General features: G+C 34.3%; 1 pseudogene; it reads left to right on the top strand.

The window, feature by feature from the left end:
- Positions 1-7,538: 7,538 nt before the first annotated feature.
- The window catches only part of LOC102754905, a 4,376-nt pseudogene continuing 1,828 nt past the window's right edge, over positions 7,539-10,086 (top strand).

Here is a 10,086-nt window from a genome sequence, read left to right on the forward strand (position 1 = left end):
AATTATGAGCTTATGCTCCTATCTTTATACTATAGTGCTATTTGGAAAAAACTATATTTCTTGCTTTAACCCACTTATGAGCAACTAAAGTAATAATTTTAATCATCAAGTTATTGTGCTAAAATGCTTTTAACAGATTTTGATGAGCTTACTTTATGAACATAATTAGTAAAACAGCTTTATTTTAATGTCATTCAATTATATCATTTATCATTTGTATCCCTACTATGTACTAAACACTATGTGAAATGTTGTGTATAAGGGATACACAAGAGCCCTGGCCCCTGTTCCTCAGTGGTTAGAGCATTATCCCATGCACCAAAGGGTCTCAGGTTTGATTTCTGCTCAGGGCAGGGCACATGCATAGGTTTCTGGTTCAATCCCTGGTCAGGCGGAGTACGGGAGGCGACTGAACAATCTTTCTCCTTCACATCAATCTCTCTCTCTCTCTCCCTCTCTCTTTCTCTCTCTCTAGAATCAATGAAAAAAGCATATCCTCGAGTCAGGATTTAAAAAAAAGATGCATGAGATATACCCAAATCCCTCAAAGGCCTCGCATTTTAGAAGCCTATTTCATGATTTTTCTCATCATGGAATTATGGGACATAAGTAACTTTACATGCCACTGAGGGTCATGCTAGGGCAAAGGAAGAGTTCAGAAACTGAACTGGTGATTATAATAGAATCAGGGACATAGAAAGGGAATGGACTGACTATTCTTGGGCGGGGGTGCGGATTTGAGAAGAGACTGGACAAAAATCGTGCACCTATGGATGAGGACAGTGGGTAGGGTGTGAGGGCAGAGGGTGGGGCGGGAACTGGGAGGAGGGAAGTTATGGGGGGAAAAAAGAGGAACAAATGTAATAATCTGAACAATAAAGACTTAATTAAAAATAAAGAAACTGAACAAAATGTCCTACTACTTTACATTATTTTTCAAAACCAGTCAATATTCTTCCGTACGGAAAGTTTATCTTGGCTTGAACTATATCTGAGTGTCAAAAATTAGACTGTTGACTTCCAGAATCAATTACTATTATCAGTGTGAGAAATTATTTTACTAGGCCCCAAACATCCTAGAATAACAAACAAACAAACACATTGTGTTAGTAATACAATATGATCTTCAAAGACAGGCATTATTTCTTACTCTACTTTCTCAAGAGCAGGGCTAGCCTTTCCAAGGTAGCTTACCAAACTTTGCTTAGTAACGCTTCTCCAAGGCTAGTAGGTAGAGTGATAGAACTCTCTCTTATCCCTAAGCGTGCGTTTCTCCTCCTGGTAAATACCCTTCACTTCTTGTTTCTACTCTCTCCTTTCACATACCTGATGTCTAACAATGCTAATTTCTAAATATTTCTTAAAACCATATGTCTTACATCTCTACTCCCTCTATGTCAGACCCTTACTTATCACCCAAACCATTGAAATAGCTAAACCAGTTTTTCCTCATCCTGTCCTACTCAATGGATGACTCTCACAAAAAAACTCTGACCATGGCTTCATTTGCTAAAATGTTCCAGTGGAGCCTTATTGTCTACAAGATCAATTTAAAGTCTCCTTTTTAAAATAAAACATCTTCCATAAACTGACCCTTGCCTACATGTTTGGCCTTTCTTTATGACACTTTAGCTGCAACACTGAAAAATTGCATATACTAGCAACTTAATATTTTGCAAGAATTCCCACTCCCAAAACCGATAGTAATGTGATAAAAAAGGTGCTTCCGTGTTAGATAATCATTGAATATTATTTAAAACTACTGCAAAGCTAGTAAAATAGAGGTAAAAGTGAATTAGGTAATGAGATTACAAGAGACAAGGATTTTATGCCAACCTGATGGCCTTCATCTATAGACCTAATTTCATTCCTCTCTGTGCTCACTCCAAAAACTCTGTTTGAAATACTTTCTTCTACTTCTTCACTTGACTATCTTCTACTCACATGTCAAGAATAAATTCATGTGTCATTTCTTCCAGGAAGCATTCTCTGATAACCTCCCTTCAGGCAGAGTCAAATCCTATTGCTCTGAGCTTGAACAGCTCTCTGTGTATCCTTTTATCATAATACTTATTAATGAAATTTGCCTGTATGAACTCTGAATTCCTTGATGTCAAAAACCATTTGTCTTTAGTCTTTGTGTCATGATCTTCCATTTGCCTGAAACATGATCATCACTGAATAAATATTTTATAAAGCATACCAATTTCCCCCTTTTTTCTCTAATATACACATTGTACTTATCAGGGTGGCCATTTTCCCATGCATACTTCCTTCCTCCGCTCAATCTCAGTAAGTAATTCTGACAAGTCTAACCCCAGCACATGTGATACTTTATGAGACTTGGTGTTAGCTTTCCCAGCTGCTCAGATTTGGTGGTTTTTAAATATTCTGCATTTTTAGTCCTTAATTACTTTTATAATTTGTTAGGAAATTTTACTCTAGAGTTATCAGATTTCTTTGGTAGCCTGTGGAGAGAGACTCAACAAAATCCACTCCCTCAAAGAATCTTGTCTATATGAAAAAAAAGTAAAACTTGCTTTTGTGATAATTACACTAATGTGATCTTAGAAATTTATTTATACTACTCAGGCCCGAAGTGACTAAAATCTTTGTTTCAGAATAATCAGGGACCACAGGCTCAGGGCTTTGCTGTGGGTTTACCTCTCTTGAAATTGTTGCTGAACATGAACATAAGTGAAAAAACTCATGAATAAATCCAAAGTATACAACTTTCTTAATTTCACTATCTATCACCTCTTTAAGGCCTTTTCCTTATCGCCGTAACAGACCTTTTGCAGAACACAGAAAGGCAGAGAGCACCAATAAATACTGGCTAAGTAGTTGTTAGGTTTGTCTACACAGACTTGATAATCTAAGTGTAAAGCACTTTTCATTTGAATTGTAATAGTGCAGCTTCTACAAAAACTAAATAAAAACATATTAAGGTAACCAATACTTGTGGTTAGATCTCATGGGAGATTCCTTGAATGGAAGACCTAAGTACCAGTAAATGTGCCTTAATTTAAGAGTAAGTATAAAAAGGGGGCATCTGGGAGAACTATCCTTACACTGTTTTCTAACACATAAAATGAAGGCATGTTTAAAAGATCACTATTCTTATCTGCTAGCAAAAAGCATAAAAATGTTACAATATGACTCCTTTAATTTGGGGAATTTGGATTTTTTATATCTACTGTTCCCATATCAAGTGAAATTGCCTTTTCATTTAAGAGGTCATAGACATCAGAAGTGGTATTTGTACTTCAAATCAAATTTTCTGGCAGCAATGTTCTTTCAACTTAAAATTGCTCTGTTTTACCTAAAATTCAATCCAATCTTTCCTGTGGGTCAAAACGTTAGGAATATACTTACTAGCAACTTACTATTTGGCAAATATTTCCACTCAAAAATATAATAATCTGATCAAAGAGGGTGCTTATGTGTTAGATACTCAAGTTGAATAATATTATTTAAAACTACCGCAAAGCAGGTAAAATAGAGCTGAAAATGTATTAAGTAATTAAATTTCAGGGTGACAATTGTTTTACACCAACCTCATGGCTTTCATCTACAGACCCAGTTTTAATCCACTGAGGAAAAAAGAACTCCCTAGCCTTAAAACAATGCATATTTCAATAAATACTTCAATGAAGAGACGAGGACAAGAAGGTAAATACAAACAAAAGATTCCAAGAAAGGGGACTTTGGGGAAATTCTAGCCCATTGTGCATTGGAATAAAAAATGTGCATCCAAGGAACCAAATAATTCATATAGAATTCTGACAGTTGGGATAAAAAGAGAATAAAAAGCCCACAGGCAAATGACAACAATAGTTATTAAATGGCTTGCTTAATTGATTTGGGATTTGGCATGCCATGTTCCACTGTGGCATAGTTATGGGACACTAACATTTCCTTGGGTGACATTAACAGCATGATGATAGCTGCCCCTACTATAATAAATACTATAACTTAGTATAAATACTAAGTTATAGTATTTATTATAATTTATCATTCATTTCATTTCGGTAGGCTTATGTTTCTGGACACAAGAAAAGGACCTGAAGTCCCCGAACGACATCTAAAACCAATGGATAAACACAAGTTGGAATGTATATTAGGTTTTCTTTTATATGAACTGACATATATGAGCAAACAAAAATTCATACTAACCTATATTTCTCATGTCCATTGATTTAAGAGATACATGTTATGCATTAATAATCTTTGCTAAAATATACACTTATTACAGAAAATTTGGGTTTTATATAATAATTAGGAAATTATAATCTTTTAAATCCACTACTGAAAATAAGTGCTTTTAACATTTTTTAAAGATTTTAAAATGTAGCATAAATATGAAAAAATTATACAATTTTTTTTATTCTTTTCTATACAACAATTTTTCACAAGCTCTCAACAAATATCCAATGAACCGATGGAAGTTTATATACATATGGTTCAGCTCCCTGAGTCCTTCTTAAGGTGACAGGAACAACTGTAAGGAATGCGTTTTATACTGGTTCCCACCAGTGATATTAATCGGTATCACACACAGGTTATTAAACAGATCATTTTTACTATTTTCCTTTCACTTTCTTACTCATACACTGGTGGTTACTTCATCTTCTAAATAAACTACTACCACTTGAAACCTTGTATCAAAGTTTGGATAATTGAAAACTAAGACAAATATGTTATAGAAAAAAAAATATTGGCTCTATAAGAAGATTAAACTGATGCATGACTTGAAAGATGGTTCAAAAGGGAAGAAAATATAAATAGCAGTGTCATGAATTTTAAAAGATAGTATTTATGTAAATTGATAAGCATTAAAAAGATAATAATGCAAAATATGAGAAATTTTGCGACAGCAAGTTTGTCAACTTGGATGAAGTGGATAATTTCCTTTTAAAATAAATGCATTAAAATTAACACAAGAACAAATAGATAATCTGTAAAGTTCTGTCTCTGCTAAAGTGATTGAATACATAAATAACACTTTTTCCCAGAAGAAACTATAAGTCTGGATAACTTCACCAATAAATGTTATATGTTTTTAAATTATACGTTTTGTATTTAGAAAACACAAAAGTAATACCTTTCTGATGTATAAACTTTTAAAAATTAAATTTATTGGGGTCACACTAGTTATTAATATTATATACGTCTCAGGTGTACAGTTTTATAATATATCACCTATATATTGCATGTGTGCTCACCACAAGAACTTCAGCCTCCTTCTGTTACCATATTTGACCCCTTTTACTCACTTTATCCATCACCAACTCCCCTCCCATCCAATAACCACCATTGCATTGTCTGTGCCTTTGAGTTTGTTTGGTTGATTAGTGGGTTTGGTTTGTTGCTTCCTATATCCCACATGGATGGATCTTGAAACTATCATGCTAAGTGAAATAAGTCAGATAGAAAATGACTAGAGCCATATAATTTTACTCATATGTGGGATCCAATGCATACATAACCCTGATACAAATATCTGACTAGGGCATTACCATAAAGAACAATTACAGGTGAAGATAGCAAAACACTCTCATGAAGATAACAAAAGTTAGCTCATGGGAAAATACTAAATTCACACATTAACTAATTAAAATCAATTATATCTAAAAAGGTATATCATGATTAAATTGGATTTTTCTCCAGAAATGCAAGGTTGGCTTAATATTTAAAAATCAACCAATATAAATAACCATATTAAGAATATAAAAAGAAAGTCAATTAACTGACTAGAGGTAGAAAAGCAATGTTTGTTTTTACAGCATGTGGCTCAGCCATATGTACCTTGTGTAAGTCAGGATATGAGATATCTAGATCCATGTTATAAGGTTTTTTAACTTGGAAGAAACTTCTAAAGTGAGTTATAAAGTAATTTAAGCTACATGTCCAATATTTGTAACCTTGAGCAAGTTACTTCATTTCTTTGTTTCTTAGTTTTCCACACTATAAAACTGCAAACCACAGAATTTTCCCATCCCCTGAACTTAACTAACAGCACACCATTGTAAGGATCCAAATTTCATAAAAGATATGTAAAGATAATTAAAAATATATATTTCCATGTATCTTTATCACGGTAATCTAATTTTATTAAGGTCTTAATTATTATGTGCAGAGATTAATGACACTATGTACATAATATGGTATCAGGTAGTGCAATATTACATGGAGAATAGTTTTAGGTAAAAATATCATGGTTCAGTTCTTCAGTTTTATGAGTGCTTAAAGGTTTCAACCAGATTTTAAATTCAGCCAAGAAAACCCATCTTTATTATTGTTTTACATTTCTACCTTTGCTAGCTAGGAGAAAGCTGGAGGTAGCCAGCTCAAAGTGAGTCAGTGTAAATGCCATGCATTTTACTAAGCTGATTTGATTGTCCTTTGTGTTTGACATAATAAATCCCAGGCGTGTTGCAGTGTTTTAAAATACTATGTAACCCAAACAAGTAGACTTCCTGTAGGTGTAGTCAGCTGAGAAAAAGGATTTGAGTGTTTCCTCTTTTAAGACATGTGTATAAAGTAATATATAACCATAATCCACAAATCTGCAAGTATTTGCAAATTTTGTAATTCATAGCAGTGTGGGTAAGATAAAGAAGTATAAACAAAAGCAAAATACTCTCCACCAAGCACTGTTATTTATCTTGTTCTTGGTGTAGACAGTATTCTAGTCATATGTCTATAATACTACATACCTACTATGCCTTTTTCATTTTTTGGAATGACTTTCTTGTTCTTACTGTTCTTGGCTACCAACTTGGTACATTATGAATATTAACATATTTATTTTGAATAAATACATGGAACAGGAATTTTTCTATTTGTTAAAAATAGCACACTAAGTTGTTGTCTATTTTCCAATAGAATAGAGCCAATATTGTGATCTGATTAGAATCCAGGTCTCCAAATTATAAGGACTATGTTTAGTTAAAAATCACTGTTTTCAGCCTGGCTGGTGTTGCTCAGTGGTTGAGTGTTGACCTATGAACCAGGAGGTCATGGGTTTGATTTCTGGTCAGGGCATATGCCAGGGTTGTGGCCTTGGTCCCCAGTAGGTGGAGTGCAGGGGGCAGCCGATCAATCATTCTCTCTCATCACTGTTATTTCTATCTCTCTCCCTTTTTCTCTCTGCAATTAATTTTTAAAAGTATATTAAAAAAATAACTGTTTCTTCCTTTCCCAAGATAAAGAAAAATAGAGTTAACAACAGGAATACTGGAAAAACTCTTTTGCTTTTGGATTGTGTACCATTAAAAAAATATTAAAAAAATAAAAATACCAAAAAATTACATTTAAGTGATCAATCTTGCAACCTACTTGAATAGTTTAAGTAATAGACTAATAAAAGTGAGGATTTGAATTGAGTTTGTTAATATTTACTACAAATATAGATTGTGTCTAAAAGGTAGGTGAAAATATAGACCCATAGAGTTGGGAAACAGAGAGAACATGTTAGGGATAGTGAGTAGAATAATTAAGAGTAGTGGAGTGAACATGTAGGTAATGATTAAGTAATGAAGTTGGAAAGGTAGGTTGGGTGATGTTTGAATGCTATTATAGAATATAACAAAACCATAAAAATTTTGAGCAGAACAGTGATACATTGAATGCTAAATGTAATTACATTAATCTGAAGAATGTGTAGAACTTACATAGAATACAAAGAGGCTGAGAATAGAAAGATATTTTATTTAAACGATAAAGTAGTCTGAGCTGATTTACAATTATGGATATTACAACAATAATGAAGAAATAGTAGATATGAGACCAAGAAAAATTGACTTGGCATGGCCATGAGGGTAAAAAGAAAGATGAAGTATCCACTTAACTATATTAAAACAATTGATAAAGCAATATAAAATATTCATTTTATGATTTAATACATAATTAAACCAAGCTGTATATTTTGGTATGGTTTAGTACCTTATTCACTACTGTATGTTATCTATTAGAGAATTCAGTCATTTCTGTTTTGACTTTAGAGTTTTTTCAATAAAACTATATCTTTCAATATGTTATTATTTAAAATATCTAGATATGCCCTGAAGTTTGTAAAAAGCTCCAGTTGTGGTCATCCACTGCAGTCTTTTCCTGACATAGTTGCTATAAAGACAAAAACTTTAGGGGGAAAAGGAAAGCCTTGACAATCTCTTGGGCTTTAGAATCGCTCAACCTAGAGAATTATTTCCAGGGGTCTCTGTTTTGTAGCCCACTGTTGAAGTCATTCTCTAAAGAATTCTTTCCTTTTTGAGCTCTGAATCCCATTTCACTTCCTGCCTTCTATCTTAAGTTCTGGGCAGAGCACTCTTTGCTCTTGAAAACAGCTACTATCTAACTCCATAGTCATCCAAAGATGGTATGTGCATATTTAAGTGCACTGCTCACATCGTTTTTTTAACAGCTGGAAAGTTGAACCTGTGAACCAGAAACTTATCTTATGTTTCAGCTGGACCCACCATGTCAGCAATTCATCCTCCCATTTTTTTTTTTTTTTTTTTTGGCAGCCTTGTGGCAGAAGGGGTGATTGCTAAGGCAGTGCGAGCCCTCCTGTGCCCCATTCACTGAATTTCCTTGCCTGAGGACATTATGATTGCTAACAAAGCTGCTTTAGGGATTATAGCTGAACCCTGATGCGAATTTGTGTAAACATTATGTATAAGTGCAGAACGTCTCCGTAAAACCATCTTTCCATATTGCTGAGGTGATACATTGGTAAAGCCTTAACCAGAAGAAAGCCTGTTCAGAACCCATTGAGACCTTCTGTCTCAGGTCATTGATCTTCTTTTGTGTTGTTGCCTTAGTTTCTATGACCCATTCTGACAGCGTGATCTAATCGGTGCTAGAAAAACCATCTCTAGGTATCAGAGCATTTGTACTTATTCCTGTGACTTCTCATTTTCTGGCTGTAATTTAGCAGTTTGCATTGTATGGACAAAGTTTTTGACAAATTCATCTCTAGAACCTTAGCTATTTTTGCTGTAATTTTTCTACTGGACAGATCTTTACAATGCTCATGGAAGCTTGGCGTCCTTCAGGGCTGTTTGCATGATGCCACTTGCTTGCAACTCAAAGTGTATTTTTTTCTGACCTCCACCATCTTTTACTTTTTTTCTGCAATACTTGTAAATTTTTACCAACATATCCCTTTTTCTCATGGTAAAATAAAAACCACTTGGATGAGCACTACTTGAAAAACTTCTCCCAGACATGGTTGACTCTGTCCCATGCTTTCTTTTCTGTTCTAAATTTTTATATGTTCTTTATTGAGTTTAGAGAGAGGGGAAGGGCAAGAGAGAGAGAAAGATCAGCGTGAGAGAGAAACATCAACCCGTTGCCTCTTGCTTGCTCCCTGACCGGGAAATCGAACAGAGTGGCGTTCAACCATCTGAGGCACACTAGCCAGGACCTCTTTTCTCGATTCTCACCTCTTTGAGAGCATGGTGTGGATTCTTTCTTTATAGACCTGGCACCTGATGCAGTGCCTGGTGAGTAATAGGGGTTCAGCAAAGGTTTTTTGAGTTCATTAATGAATCTGTCCTGTCTGTATATAGGGCTTCATAATCACCAATCTGGAAGAAAATAGTTGGGGGAAAAATAACCTTTTTGAGTTTTTTTCCCCTACTTATCTGATTCCATGATTTCATGCTTAACTTAATTATCAATATGCATATATATGTATTCTGCCCAGTTTAACAAAAAAAATATTATATACTGATTCAAAAGGTTCTGCCTTTCTGAATCATAAAAGTTGGTATTTTCCCTTCAAAGTGACCTTTTTGGCAACTACCCACAGTTTTGAATATGGTCTTAAGTACCTCTATCGGAAAATCATATCATAAGAAATTTTTTTCCAAAGCCATACTTCACTAATGTTTGCAAAACCCTCGCTACATTACATTTACAGTTAGAGTATGATGGTTTTAATGTGAATGAACTCTAAAGTAGCCACAGGTGACCAGTTTGGCATTTACCGTCTGTGGCATCTCCAGAGAGACAAATCTTTGTTTCCTGACTGTCTGACAGTTTGGCTTCTTCAGGCGAGGTAAACATCATCTGTGTTTC

Source organism: Myotis davidii, unplaced genomic scaffold (genome assembly GCF_000327345.1).
Source record: "Myotis davidii unplaced genomic scaffold, ASM32734v1 scaffold1518, whole genome shotgun sequence".
In the NCBI taxonomy this organism is placed as follows: domain Eukaryota; kingdom Metazoa; phylum Chordata; class Mammalia; order Chiroptera; family Vespertilionidae; genus Myotis; species Myotis davidii.